Source organism: Saccopteryx bilineata, chromosome 2 (assembly GCF_036850765.1).
Source record: "Saccopteryx bilineata isolate mSacBil1 chromosome 2, mSacBil1_pri_phased_curated, whole genome shotgun sequence".
Lineage (NCBI taxonomy): Eukaryota > Metazoa > Chordata > Mammalia > Chiroptera > Emballonuridae > Saccopteryx > Saccopteryx bilineata.
Genome location: NC_089491.1, coordinates 190,386,554 through 190,399,844, shown reverse-complemented (window position 1 = coordinate 190,399,844; position 13,291 = coordinate 190,386,554). Strand labels below are relative to the sequence as shown.

Genomic DNA, 13,291 nt, shown 5'->3' with positions numbered 1-13,291 from the left:
GACTCCCTCGCTCTCCGTACTGGGCGGAGCTTTGGGCTTGGTGTCTTAAAGGAGAGGTGACCTGGGGAGGAGCGCTTTTCTGGCTCCCCGACAAAATTCCTCCGACAAAAGTAACGTAGAGGGCAAGGTTTCTGCTGGGAAACTGCTACTCACCATCTCCTGTGTTTCCGTAGTTTAGAATGCTGGTGTGCTGAGTTTGTGTGGCAATCAGCTTTCCTTTTCTAGTTAAATTACGCCGTCTTTTGTGTTTAATAAAGTATTTCATAAACGTCTAATTATTTTGAGTCAAGAAGTGCCGCCACCGTTTTGCAGGTGAGTCAATGGACTCGGGAAATAAAAGGCAGCTGATAGGCTGCAGGCCAACCGGGTCTGATTGCCGGGTCACCGAAGACTTCACGGAGATGGGGCCAGGACTTGGGTGGTTCTGAAAATGTAATTAGGAGAGCTAATGTTGTAGTAATATAAGGTTATAGTAATTAAATATATAGAAATATAAAAAATAATGGAAGCTATATAAAAGTAACTAAAATGATATTTAAAATTGTTGGAATCCATGGGAGTCCAAAAAGACCAGAGTAACAGGCTTTATTGAAAGGAAGAAAGGAACCCTGCCGAGTACTTCTCCCAGGGAGAAGAGCACCAGTACAAGCTGGGGGGACGAATTTTATAGGGTAAAGGGAGAGTCTCGAGCAAGTGGGTGTTGAATTAGAAGTCCTGGTATGTCCGGAATGCTCCTCCTTGGGGGGCTTGCCAGCTTATTGGAATTCCTCTGTCTCAGGGGCGATAGTCCAATAAATAAGGGTGAGGTCTGACATAAGCAGAACATCAAGAGGGCGGTTTGGAATTCCTGGTAAATTCACGTATCTATCATTTCTCAACTCTGTGGTTACATATAAAAGAAAGGCAGTTATTAATTTTATAATATATGGTGAGGGGTGACGAGGAGAAAGAGGAGAAAAAATTGGAAAATTATTGCTTCTTCTGCAGAGAACTCAAGAAAAGAACCTTGCCAAGCCAAGTCCCTCATCCAGTTAAAGAGGTTGTCAATTTCCTTGCTGTGATGTCTTCCAAAACCTGAGTGAGGATGTAAAAGAATTTTGCGAGGTAATAATTGTGAATTGCTTGCTGCGAGTGCCGAGTGGACAGAGTGACATGGTGAGCCAGGTTTCCTGGATGAGCCTCATGAGACGTGCTGGTCTGGTTCCTCTTGAATGGGAGGACATATGGAGATTTTTAGATACAGGGAACCTGTTGGTGTAAGTTTTTGAAGGACTGAGTATGTGTGGTTTAAAAGGAAGGGGGTTTGGAGAACATTCAGGAGGGAACTTTTCGGGCTGAGGGGCAGCTTCTTCCTGCTGTCATCCCTACCTATTTGATATTTCCCTCATGAAGTTCTCCTTGGGGTATTGGGGAACAGGAGTGTAGGAGCATTTGATTGTAGGTAATCCTAGAGATTTCTCTCATCTGGGCCTGTAGGAACTTGATAAAGAAGGAGGATAAGGAGAGTTGTATAGTGGGGGGTGAAAGTTCTTCCATGGTAAAGTTAGAGATATTCCTGGCAGCCTTGGAGAGAGCAGTTAGCTTGAGCTAAAAGAAATGTTTCATGTCCTTTTGTAGGCTCTTCTTCAGCCAAGAAGACCCAGCGATCTTGTCCCCTTACTATGTGTTGGTCAAATAAGTTTTTAAGTATGATATATATGTTTGCTCGCTTATAGTTTGTATTGGGTGTCGGGGACAGCAGACCAGGTCATCATAGCCTAAGGCAGGGGTCCCCAAACTACGGTCCGCGGGCCGCATGTGGCCCCCTGAGGCCATTTATCCGGCCCCCACCACACTTCCAGAAGGGGCACCTCTTTCATTGGTGGTCAGTGAGAGGAGCATAGTTCCCATCGAAATACTGGTTAGTTTGTTGATTTAAATTTACTCGTTCTTTATTTTAAATATTGTATTTGTTCCCGTTTTGTTTTTTTACTTTAAAATAAGATATGTGCAATGTGCACAGGGATTTGTTCATATATTTTTTATAGTCTGGCCCTCCAACAGTCTGAGGGACAGTGAACTGGCCTCCTGTGTAAAAAGTTTGGGGACCCCTGGCCTAAGGCTTAGTTTTAAGACTAAGCTTTTACCCACACCCTTGACTGATTGCATGATGTGGGTGGTACACTGTCACAAGGAATCCAATTATGCCTCAGATAAGTGACTTTGTATCAGAGACTTCCTTATTTGTATATTGGATTAAAGGTTTTGGTTTCTACACTATAAAGTGGGACAGACTAGGAGCTTGCTCTCTCAGTTCCTGCTATCACCATTGCAGGAGCCTCCCTGATCCCTTGCCCTTCATGGGAAAAGCTGGTTTTTCTGCTTTTCCCTTGTCTTCTCTTGTGGTTTGCCTGTCTTGGTGAGACACCAATAAACAGGATGGCCCACCATCCTCCAACTCTGCCATTTCTTTACCGTCTGCCCGAATCAAATGGGAACCTGCATGTGAATGGCCACGATGGCAGCTCCTGGCCTTACACTATGTGAAAGGTAAAAAGACTGAGAAGCGTTAAGAGGTGAATACTATTCATTCTCCTAGTTCTTCAGGGATACAGAAGAGCTTTAGGGTTAGGGGACCTGTAGGGGTTGAAAGATAGGATTTAGGAAGTTTGTTGATAAAGGGTTTCAGATTTTTCTGTTTGGCGAGAGCAGGTTTCAGGGTTGGCGTGTAGGGTTACGTAGATTTTTGCAATTTTCTGATTGGTGAAGGTCTGCATGCAGTTCTGTAAAGAACTAGTGAACAAACGTAAGAGGCAGGGTCCAAAAGTTAGAAAAATAAATAGTGTGAGTGGACCAATGAAAGGCAATAGTCAAGAAACCCAGTTTGTGTGAAACCACTGATTCCATGTTTATGAATTCGCTGGGCTTCAGAGAGAGACAGAGAGAGTGGGAATAAGACAGGGAAGTGGCCAGTCCCCCTGCCCCTAGACCTACTTCTATAGAGATTCCTAAAGCAACAGGAAGAGGGATTACCTGTACAGCTCGTTTGGTCCTTAGATTGATGGGTAGTGTACTATGAATTGAAAGAGGCTCATGGGGTGGGATTAGGTTGATATTTGGGATGAGATATATTAGGGTACAGGTTTTTTTCCAATTAGTCGGGAGACACATATAGGTGTTATGCCGTTTTTCTACTTTAGCTGCAGTGGGAGTTGTCAGGATCACGATGTGTGGAACTATCCATGTGAAAGTCAGTCCTTAGGTGATGTACTGCTGGAAGTGCCTCTTGGACAGGCTTTGAACTGTTTGCTGAGTAACCTGTAAATTCTGCAAGTACTTAGGTAAAGGGTGGTTACATTTCTACACTTTGCAGTTTGGGTTTAAGTCCTAGTTACCACTGCTTCTAGCTGGAATTAGCAGCAGATCCCAGCCTATAATAGGCATGGGGCATTGAGACAAGAGGAATAAAGGAGAAAGAAATGAAATCATACTGTCAATACCCACAGTAGAGATCTTTGAGGGATAACTAAAACTCAAATATTCAGGCAAGGCATAGTAAATGGCCCTTGTGTTTCCAAGAAATGAGATCAGTTTATCTGACGATGTCCTTGGGCCTTCAGTGGCAATTCCCAGCATGTTGGGCAAGGTCAGGTCACAGGTAGCTGGAGCAGGGCTAGAAGAGACTGAACCCTCCCTCCATGGAGCAAGGGGGCAGCTTACCTTCTCGTGTCCCTCTTTCCACAGCAATGATGTGTCCCTTGATCAGGCCCAGAAGCCTGGCAGGCTTCAGTTCAATGACCTTTCTTTCTACTCTGGAGCAGGGCGCTGATGGAATTCTATGAAGCCCTTTAGGGCGTTGGAGACTTTAAGAGCATATGCCAAAAGCTGATGTTTCTTGACTTCTTTTGGGCCTTATTTGCCTTTTCTGTTACTTCCTTGGCCATTATAGACCTTAAAAGCCATGCTCAGAAGATCTCACTGAGGGGCTTGATTAAGAGAGCAAAATTTGGAATCCAGTGTCTAAAGAAGCCCATTAGACTGAGGAAAGAAAGGATTTGATTTGTGGTGATAGGTGGTTGGGGACTGCTAAGTGTTTGAGTTCGATCTAGGGTGAGACCTCAGGTCGTGGGGGTTAAGGTGATGCCCAGATAGGCTACGAACTGAGAGTGAAGTTGAGCCATAGCAGAGAAGACATGATATCCCTTCACAGTAAGGAAGTTAAGAAGAGTGGTGGTGAGTCTCCTTGAGGCAGGCAGGGAGGGGCTGCAGAGGAGTAGGTTATTTACATATTGTAAGAGAGTACTAGTTTTTTGTTTTTTTGGGTTTTTTTGTATTTTTTCTGAAGCTGGAAACGGGGAGAGACAGTCAGACAGACTCCCGCATGCGCCCGACCGGGATCCACCCGGCACGCCCACCAGGGGCGACGCTCTGCCCACCAGGGGGTGATGCTTTGCCCCTCTGGGGAGTCGCTCTGCCATGACCAGAGCCACTCTAGTGCCTGGGGCAGAGGCCAAGGAGCCATCTCCAGCGCCCGGGCCATCTTTGCTCCAATGGAGCCTTGGCTGCGGGAGGGGAAGAGAGAGACAGAGAGGAAGGAGGGGGTGGGGGGTGGAGAAGCAAATGGGCACTTCTCTTATGTGCCCTGGCCGGGAATCGAACCCGGGTCCCCAGCACGCCAGGCTGACGCTCTACCGCTGAGCCAACCGGCCAGGGCAAGAGAGTACTAGTTTTGAGATTGCATGCTACTAAATCCTGAGCTAGTGCCTGCCCAAACAGGTGTGGGCTGTTTTTGAACCCCTGAGGTAAGACAATTCATGTAAATTGCTGGGCTGCATTAGTGGCCGGGTCAAGATAAACAGAAAGTAAGAGTTAGGGTGTAGAGGAATGGTACAGAAGGCATTCTTGAGATCTAGGACCATGATGTGAGTGGTGTTTGAGGGAATGTTTGACAGTAACCTGTAGAAATTAAGGACTACTGGATGGAGGGGAATTACTTCCTCATTGATCAGGTGTAAGGCTTGTATGAGGCGATAAGCCCCTGAAGGTTTTCAAACAGGAAAGATGGGAGTATTGCAGGGAGAGTCCATGGGGATGAGTAAGCCTTGATTTAAGAGGTGGGTAATTATTGGTTTAAGGCCTTAGAAACAGACACAGTTGCACATCAAAGACTTCACATACAGATTATGAATTAAGGAATTTAAATGAGCATGCTTTACTTGTTTCAATTAAAATTATACTAGAGATATTTTCTGACAAACAAAGAGGAAAACAAATTACTTCAGCATGTGAGGGGGAGGAGGGGATTAAAAACATAGTGGAGAAAGGAGGGGCCCCTGGCCAGCAGGGAAGGAGAAAGTGAGACTGGTATTTGCAGGCAAATGAGAAACAGGATCCAGCAAAGGGAGGAGAGGGGGTTTTCTGGAGGGAAGAGACTCAAGTGGAAGAGATTTGCAGAGGGACCAGACAGGGGTCCCAAGAGAGGGGTTCCCTGGGGGTCAGGCAGGAAGAGGAGAGTGGTGGGAGTCCACGGACAAGGAAAGATTAGGAGCGGAGGTTTTAGGTGAGGTTTCTTTGGCCAAAAACCAGCCTGTGTGTAGAAAAAGCGGCACAGAAATTAAGGACAGGAGGGAAGGGAGAAGAAAGCCTGCACATAAGGAATCTCAGAGACCTTCCCAGTCTGGTGGCAGAAAGTATCTAGGTCCCTCAGCATATTGTAATTGAATGTCCCATTTTCAGGCCAATGGGAGTCTTTGTCTAATTTGTATTGGGGCCATGCCGTGTTACAGAAGAAAATGAGGTTTTTTTGTCTTAAGGTCAGAGGGACCCAACTTAGTGAGGTTTTTTTATGAGACATCCTAGAGGGGTCTGGTTGGAAGTCTTAGACTTTGAAGAGCCATGGAGACAGGTGAGCAAGAGGGGGCATCCCCGCCTTTTATCACTGTCCCAAGAGGAGAAAATCTCCGTGTGGGGGAGTTGCCCCTGATAGAGGTCGTCACCACCTGTCAGGAAGTTCCGAGAGAGAGAGAGTGGAGAGGTTTGACTAGGCGCCTAGTCTTCCGTGCTGTCTACTGAGACTGAAAGTCAAACCTTTCAAAAGCTGAGGTGTGTCAGAGAAAACCGTCCAACCAGAGAAAATTTTGTGGAAAAGAGAAGCTGACTGGGGAAGGGGAAGGGAGAAAACTCCTTACCTTCTGGTCCAGCAGGAATTTTGGACAGGGTTAGACTGCTGGCCAATCAACCTACAATTACATATCCAAACAGAATCAGGGAGTAAGCCCAGGACGAACTGCCACTGCCCATTGCTTCCCTGGTTGTAAGTTTAGATGGCAAAGAGGGATTGTCCAGGCAGTTAGTACCCTGTCCTGGGTTTTGGCACCAAATGTTGGAATCCATGGTAGCCCGAAAAAACCAGAGTAACAGGCTTTATTGAAAGGAAGAAAGGAACCCTGCCAAGTACTTCTCCCGGGGAGAAAAGCACCAGTACAAGCTGGGGGGAAAAATTTTATAAGATAAAAGGAGAGTCTCAAGCAAGTGGGTGTTGAATTAGAAGTCCTGGTATGTCCGGAATGCTCCTTCTTGGGGCGGCTTGCCCCTTCTTGGAATTCTTCTGTCTCAGGGGCGATAGTCCAGTAAGTAAGGGTGAAGATAAGCAGAACATCAAGAGGGCAGTTTGGAATTCCTGGTAAATTCACGTATCTGTCAAAAATAATTATTAAAATTAAATAAGGTTATGCCATTTGGATAAGACTTAATATAGTGGCTTGGTGCCATAACTGTGTAGTGTGATAGACTATTTACAAGCGGGGCCCGGTTAGTATGTGTGTGAAGTTATACATAGATGAGAAGTGGCTTGGTTACTTTGTAAGTTAATGTAAATAAGAACATCTTAAAAAGTGGTTTGAAGTAAACATTTCAGTAGATTAATGTAAAAGGGATTCCCTTTGGGGAACTCCCAAAAAGGTGGTTTGAGGTGATAATCCTATAGATTGACACCTATTAGAAGGCGCTGGCCAGAAAAGGTACTAAAGCTGGGGAGCCCCGTGCTGCATTCGTCACCCAGATCCAACGTTGATGTGGACTGTCTCCACGACGCTCTGAGCTCTGAAAAGAGACAGCCAAGAGGAGCACACCCATGGGGCCCCCTTAAGCTGTACCCAGGCACGCCAAAAGCATTTGTGAGTGATAAATGGCCTGTGTGATTAATGCAACAAACTCTGTGTCAGTGGTATCTTTCCTCTGGTGGCAGTTAGTGCTGGCACTTATCATTAGTATCTTCATAGCAGCCTCAAGAGTTGTCTCAAAGAGGCTGCCAGCCCTGCTGGTAAGCAGGAGTGTCCCACTGAGTGGGTAATCAAATCAGGGACACCTGATAGACGTAGAGCTTGGGCTCTACTGGGACAGCTTCCAACAGACCAGCAATTTTATGAAGGGGAGAACTCACTAGAGAAGCCCAGTGTTCTGGTTTCTTACCTGCCCATCTTTAGGAGCCCATCCCTGGTCCCTGAGACCACCAACTGCTAAGGCCTTGGTTGGACTCTGGATGTCAGCCCCCTGCTCCTCTCACCCCTTCAACAGGAAATTCCTGGATAGCAGAGAGCCTATGGTCGTGACTTAGTGAAGCCACCTAATTGGAGAATACTTTCAGTAATCATATGAGAGGAAATTACATTTATTGGTACTTGTAGTCCAGCAGAACACATTGCTTTTATGCTCATTAAATTATTTCTCCTCTCTTTCCCCCTTTTGCCAACTTCTATTATGAATCTACCTTTGCCACCCAGGTTAGTGTATCCTAAGGTTCTCTTTACCAAGCCACAGTCGCAGAGCTCCAGGGAAAAGCAACCTGGTCTCATCTCTCCAGGCAGAGGAGAACAGAAGCTCCATCTCCATACATGCTGCAGATGGCTTTTCCAGTCTACCTGAATCATTACCAGCTAGAAGCAGCGGTCATTGGGACTTGGACGTGAGCTGCAAAGTATAGAATTGTGACAGCAATTCCAGTACCATGCAAACTTTTCCTGGATGTGGACTCTTCCTGGATTCCTGCTCCTTGTGACAGCTCCTAACAGACTGAACTGGGGTTAGGTCGCATTTTTCAGGGATTTGGCATGGTGTTGGTGCCAACTTAGACTTGGTGAACATGTTAAGGACACTACTCTTTTATGGATACTTGCTGTATTGGCCAAGAGTTTGCTTAAGGCTTTAATCTCTGTAAAAAAAAAAAATAGAAGACTGACTGGATAAAGAAGATGTGGCACATATACACCATGGTATACTGTTCAGCCATAAGAAATGATGACATCGAATCACTTAAAACAAAATGGTGGGATCTTGATAACATTATACAGAGTGAAATAAGTAAATCAGAAAAAAACAAGAACTGCAGGATTCCATACATTGGTGGGACATAAAAACGAGACTAAGAGACATGGACAAGAGTGTGATGGTTACAGGAGGTGGGGGGAGGGAAGGAGGGAGAGGGGGAGGGGGTGGGTGAGGGGCACAAAGAAAACTAGATAGAAGGTGACGGAGGGACAATCTGACTTTGGGTGATGGGTATGCAACATAATTGAATGACAAGATAACCTGGACATGTTTTCTTTGAATATATGTACCCTGATTTATTGATGTCACCCCATTAAAATAAAAATTTATTTATAAAAAAATTATTTCTTGAATTAAGTATTACCTCTTTTATTACAAATGAATAAACTAGTTCAGCCTTAAATAGCTCCCTGAAAGCAAAGATCAAGTATTGAGTGTCATCATGTCCACTCTGTTTCCTCATCAAGTCCCACGTCTGACAGTTTAGGCACTGAATATTGAAAGGCAGGAAACTGAAAACACGGGACAAACCGAAAACACAAGGAAGGCTAGTGTGTCCCAAAAGAAAAATTTATTTAATATGCCTGGGTGCAAGTGTGCTGAGACCAGCAAAAGGGTGTCAGCCCTGAGCTGCGGGAGAGAGCATTAGATGTAGGGGTTACTGCGGGCACTTGGACATACTTAGATTAGCATATTGGGATTTGTTGCCTTAGTTACAGACTGTCTCCTTTTCCCTACCTTCAGGCCCCTCCTGATGTCCTTGTCTCAAGAATATTTTTCAGAACCTTCCCAGGGTGGGGGAGTTGATTAAGGGGAAAGGAAGGTTGGGTGAGGAAAATGTTTACTGAAGAAGTTGCCTTAATAGAAGTTGGGTGAGGGGAATTTGAGTTTTTAAGGAGCCAATTTAGCCCTAACATTCCAGCCTTTTGTTGTTTATGGAAAAGGGCTGAAGGTCTGTCTTCCATAGCTGCTTCCTGCTGGTTAGGGTTGGTGAAGTATTTATGGGGATGGTGTAAATCCAGGAGGCATGGCCAGGGCTACCATCACAGCAGCCAGGCCCATGCAGGTTCGCATTGGATTCGGACAGTCGGTAAAGAAACAACGGAGCCAAAAACTGATAGGCCATTTTCTTTAATCCTAGCTTGCACCGGCAGGCAAGTAAAAACACACACTGGGCTCCAAAACCCACTCACATTCAGTGCTCACAAAGCCACTGACTTATCCGAGTTTCCTAGAATCAAAGGTTTCTAGCTCACCAGCCTTATTCTCCTCAGTTTCCCATCTCCTTCCTTCTCCCGGCACAAACTCTGCACAAACTGGCATCTCACTCAGCACTCCGCCATCTTGGCTGCTTCTCCTGGCCACATGGCCTCTTTCTGCTCTCTGCTCTGCTCCCTCTGCTCTCTCATGCTAATCATCCCAGGAACCAAGAGACCAAACTCCTGTTCTGCCCCCATTTTATATTGTAGCTTCACAACCTCTAATCCAATATACAAAATAGGGAAGTCTCTAATACAAAGTCACTTCTCTTAGGCATGATTGGATTGTACCACCCCACATCAAAAAGGGTGGGAAAGGCTTAATCCCAAAACCAAGCCCCAGGCTACAAGGATTCTCAACACACATTAATATCACCTGGGCGACGGCCTCACGTGGGCAGCGCCATTTTTAACAAAGTGAGCATAATACATTTTATCTGCCCAACAGATGGGGATGGATGACAGTTGGCGGGTTGTTGATAGTGGTCTTCTTAGGTCTGGACCAGGTGGTATGGAAGCAGTGGCTTGAAGTAACATAATCTCTCTAAGGAATTGGTTTGCAAATGCCCTTTGGCGGTCCTGAAGGAAAGAAGAAAGGTATACAAGACATGATCTGAAAATTAGAGTAAGTATGAGGAAGAATATGGAACCTATGAAAGGTAGTAGCCATGCATTGGTTTCCTACCTAGACAACAGAGGAGAGAGGGGGTAATCAGTGGGTTGGAGGGACTGTGGATCCTAATAATTGAGATGGAGGAAGGAAACAGTAGTCCTGAAAATTTAAAGAGTATTAAATAAGTGGCCTTCATATCTAATAGGAAAAAAGTGACCTTACTGATGACTAGTAGTGTTACCCAAGGCTCTGCCATTTAGATGGTGGAGGGGGAGGCTTGTGGCAAGTCTGGGCCCTGTTAGTGTTTTGTTTTGTTTTGTTTTTTACCCTAGGGAGAGGCCTGGACAAGAAGAGATGGTTCTCTTGTTTTGACGGGCTTGTGGGTGGTTCAAATTTCAATAGCCCTTACAACTACAAAGACCAGGAATTTATGGAAGTTATAGAGAAGATGAAACTTAAGACAAAGTAAGAAATGCATTATGGATCTGGTATAGAAAGAAGAGAAGAACAGGTTGTGATTATGTATGGTTTTGGAAAAGTGGAATAAAATGATATATGTATTTAATTGTAGTCTATAAAAACTGCCTTGTAAATACTTTTCCCTCTACACAAACCTTCACCATTCAGAAAAAACCAGCCTCTTAGAACAATTTCCTTTATCTTTCTTTTAAACATACCTCCGTACCTTATACCTTTTACTATTAAAATCATACAATATTTCTAATTAATTAGAATTCTGATTTTTAAAAACCTTAACTTTTAGTGAAGACTAAGTCAGTAATTAGCAATCTTAGATTGATACTTTTATAAACTGTGGATGAAAAATAAAAGATGGGGTCACAAACTAGACCTGACAAGTTCAGATGAGTCCTGCACAGTGGTCTTTTAAATTTAGAATTTGTCCTTGGCAGTCTTCTGGGATGACTGAAGAGAAGGGCAGGAGGGGCTGCTCAGAAGCTGCCACTTGGATTTTAAAAGTCCTTTTTTCTCCTTTACACTGAGTTTTACTGTCTGGAGAGAGAGGTGAGAATTTTTCTTTTGAGCTTTGTAGGAGAAGTAGGAAGAAAGACTTAGCCAAATCAGGGGTGGGGGTTAAGAGGATTATGGAGGTTATGGAAGATAAGAGAATATCTCAGCCCAGTAACAGGGTGGGAGAGCAGGGGAGAAGTAAAAAGGTGTGTGTGAAAGTGAGGGATTATAGCATGCTTTGTAGGAGTGTGGTCAACATGGTTGGGAAGTTTGGCCATCAATCCCAGCAACAGAGACCGCAGACTGGCAGAGTAAATTGTCCCTGTATTTATAAGGAAAAGAAGTTGGCCTACCTGCCACCATCAAGTTTTGCCCAAGGCTCAGAAGATGTGGGGGTTTGTCCCCAGACACCGTCAGTCTTCATCAGCCAAGCCTATCAGCTCCAAAAAGGGGGGATACAGGATGACTAGGAAGTGAAGGGGTCTTGCCTAGAGAGATCCAATCACAGCCTGACTTCTACTGGAGCCCACTGCAAAGGGGGCAAGGATTTGGGGGTAACCTGGATTAGGGCACTTGCTGACCCAGTGACCTCATTGCTGCACTTAAAGCCAGCACCTGGTGGAGTGTTAATAGGATATTTTTGTTGTTGTTTTTGGAATGCTGTTAGTGCTCCAGGATTGGGTTTGCAGGCCCTTGCGAGGCTAGCATTTGAAAGTGAACTGGTTTTTGCTTTGGGGCTTTTGTCCCTGTTGCTTAAGACCTTGAAGACCAAGTTTAAAAGGTCTCATTGGGGAGTTATGTGGTAAGGTACCAAAGAGTTGCAAAAATTAATATTAGTATTTTAGGAGAGAAATTCAGGTTTCTTGCTCTGTCCTTTCTTTAGAGAATAGAGAGAGAAGGATATGGGAGTTTCCTGACTTACAAGGACAACTGGGTCATTTAGTTTAACTATAATTCTCTGAAAGGATTAAGGTTATCTGGAAAACTTCCTTTCTCTTTCAATAAGAGACAAATTTACATACCACCCTACATTGATCTTAGCTCTCCCTCCCTTCCTGGAATCCTTTTTCTTTTCTTTTTTTTTTAGAGTCAGAGAGAGGAATAGACAGGGACAGACAGACAGGAATGAAGAGATGAGAAGCATCAATCATTAGTTTTGTGTTGCGCATTGTGACACCTTAGTTGTTCATTGATTGCTTCTCATATGTGCCTTGACCACAGGCCTTCAGCAGACCAAGTAACCCCTTGCTTGAGCCAGCGACCTTGGGTCCAAGCTGGTGAGCTTTGTTCAAACCAGATGAGCCCGCGTTCAAGCTGGCGACCTCAGGGTCTCGAACCTGGGTCCTCTGCATCCAGTCCGAGGCTCTATCCACTGTGCCACCGCCTGGTCAGGCCCTTCCTGGAATCCTGAGAGTAACATACCTCTAGGCGAAGGATGGGAGATAGACACTAAAAGATTTATGAATGTCTTTGATATGTAAAACGCCATCACTATTGTGTTACCTTGAAAGTTTTAACGTTCTTTGTAAATCCCCTAGACAAATGTTATAATCTTGCTAATGATTGTGTCATGCTGTCATGCCCCCCAACCTGTATGTAGTCAAAGGGTATATAACCAGCCTCTGAAATATACTTGGGGCACACAATTTGGGTCTGCTATGCCCTGTGTCAGCCATATGCGGCTGGCATATTTAATAAATCTCCTTTAATAAAACTCTTCAAATTCATCTGGACTTGGTGTCTGTACATAAACCCAATGAAGTGAGGTACAGTGCCTTTCAGAATCTGGGGTATGGTACTTTACAACATTTGGGGGCTCATCTGGGATCCGGTGTTTCATGTCACCGGGTAGCAACCCCCCAAATTGAACGGTCTCTCTGCTCTCTGCCCAGCCCCGCTTGAATCTCAAGGAGAGGTATGACACATGACATGTTTTCAGGGCTCCCGGTTTTCCTGTGGGTCCAACAGTTCTCCAGTAGACACCCTCGGTTTCCGAATTTGACAATTTGGACAATTCGGCAGAGAAATCAAGGAGGTAGGTAAAGCAACTCTTTTTGCTTTACTGAATTCTGGCTTTCCTCTTGCTTTTTTTTTTTTTTTTAATCTTTTTTACAGGGACAGAGAGAGAGAGAGAGTCAGAGAGAGG

At 44.8% G+C, this 13,291-nt stretch overlaps 1 long non-coding RNA gene across 1 annotated transcript; it reads left to right on the top strand.

Moving 5' to 3' along the window:
- The first annotated feature begins 172 nt into the window (after positions 1 to 172).
- On the top strand, positions 173 to 8,427 carry LOC136325120 (uncharacterized). Its single transcript, XR_010729205.1, has 3 exons — positions 173 to 312; positions 988 to 1,104; positions 7,761 to 8,427. It is a non-coding gene; the product is annotated as an uncharacterized lncRNA (long non-coding RNA).
- Positions 8,428 to 13,291: the final 4,864 nt, after the last annotated feature.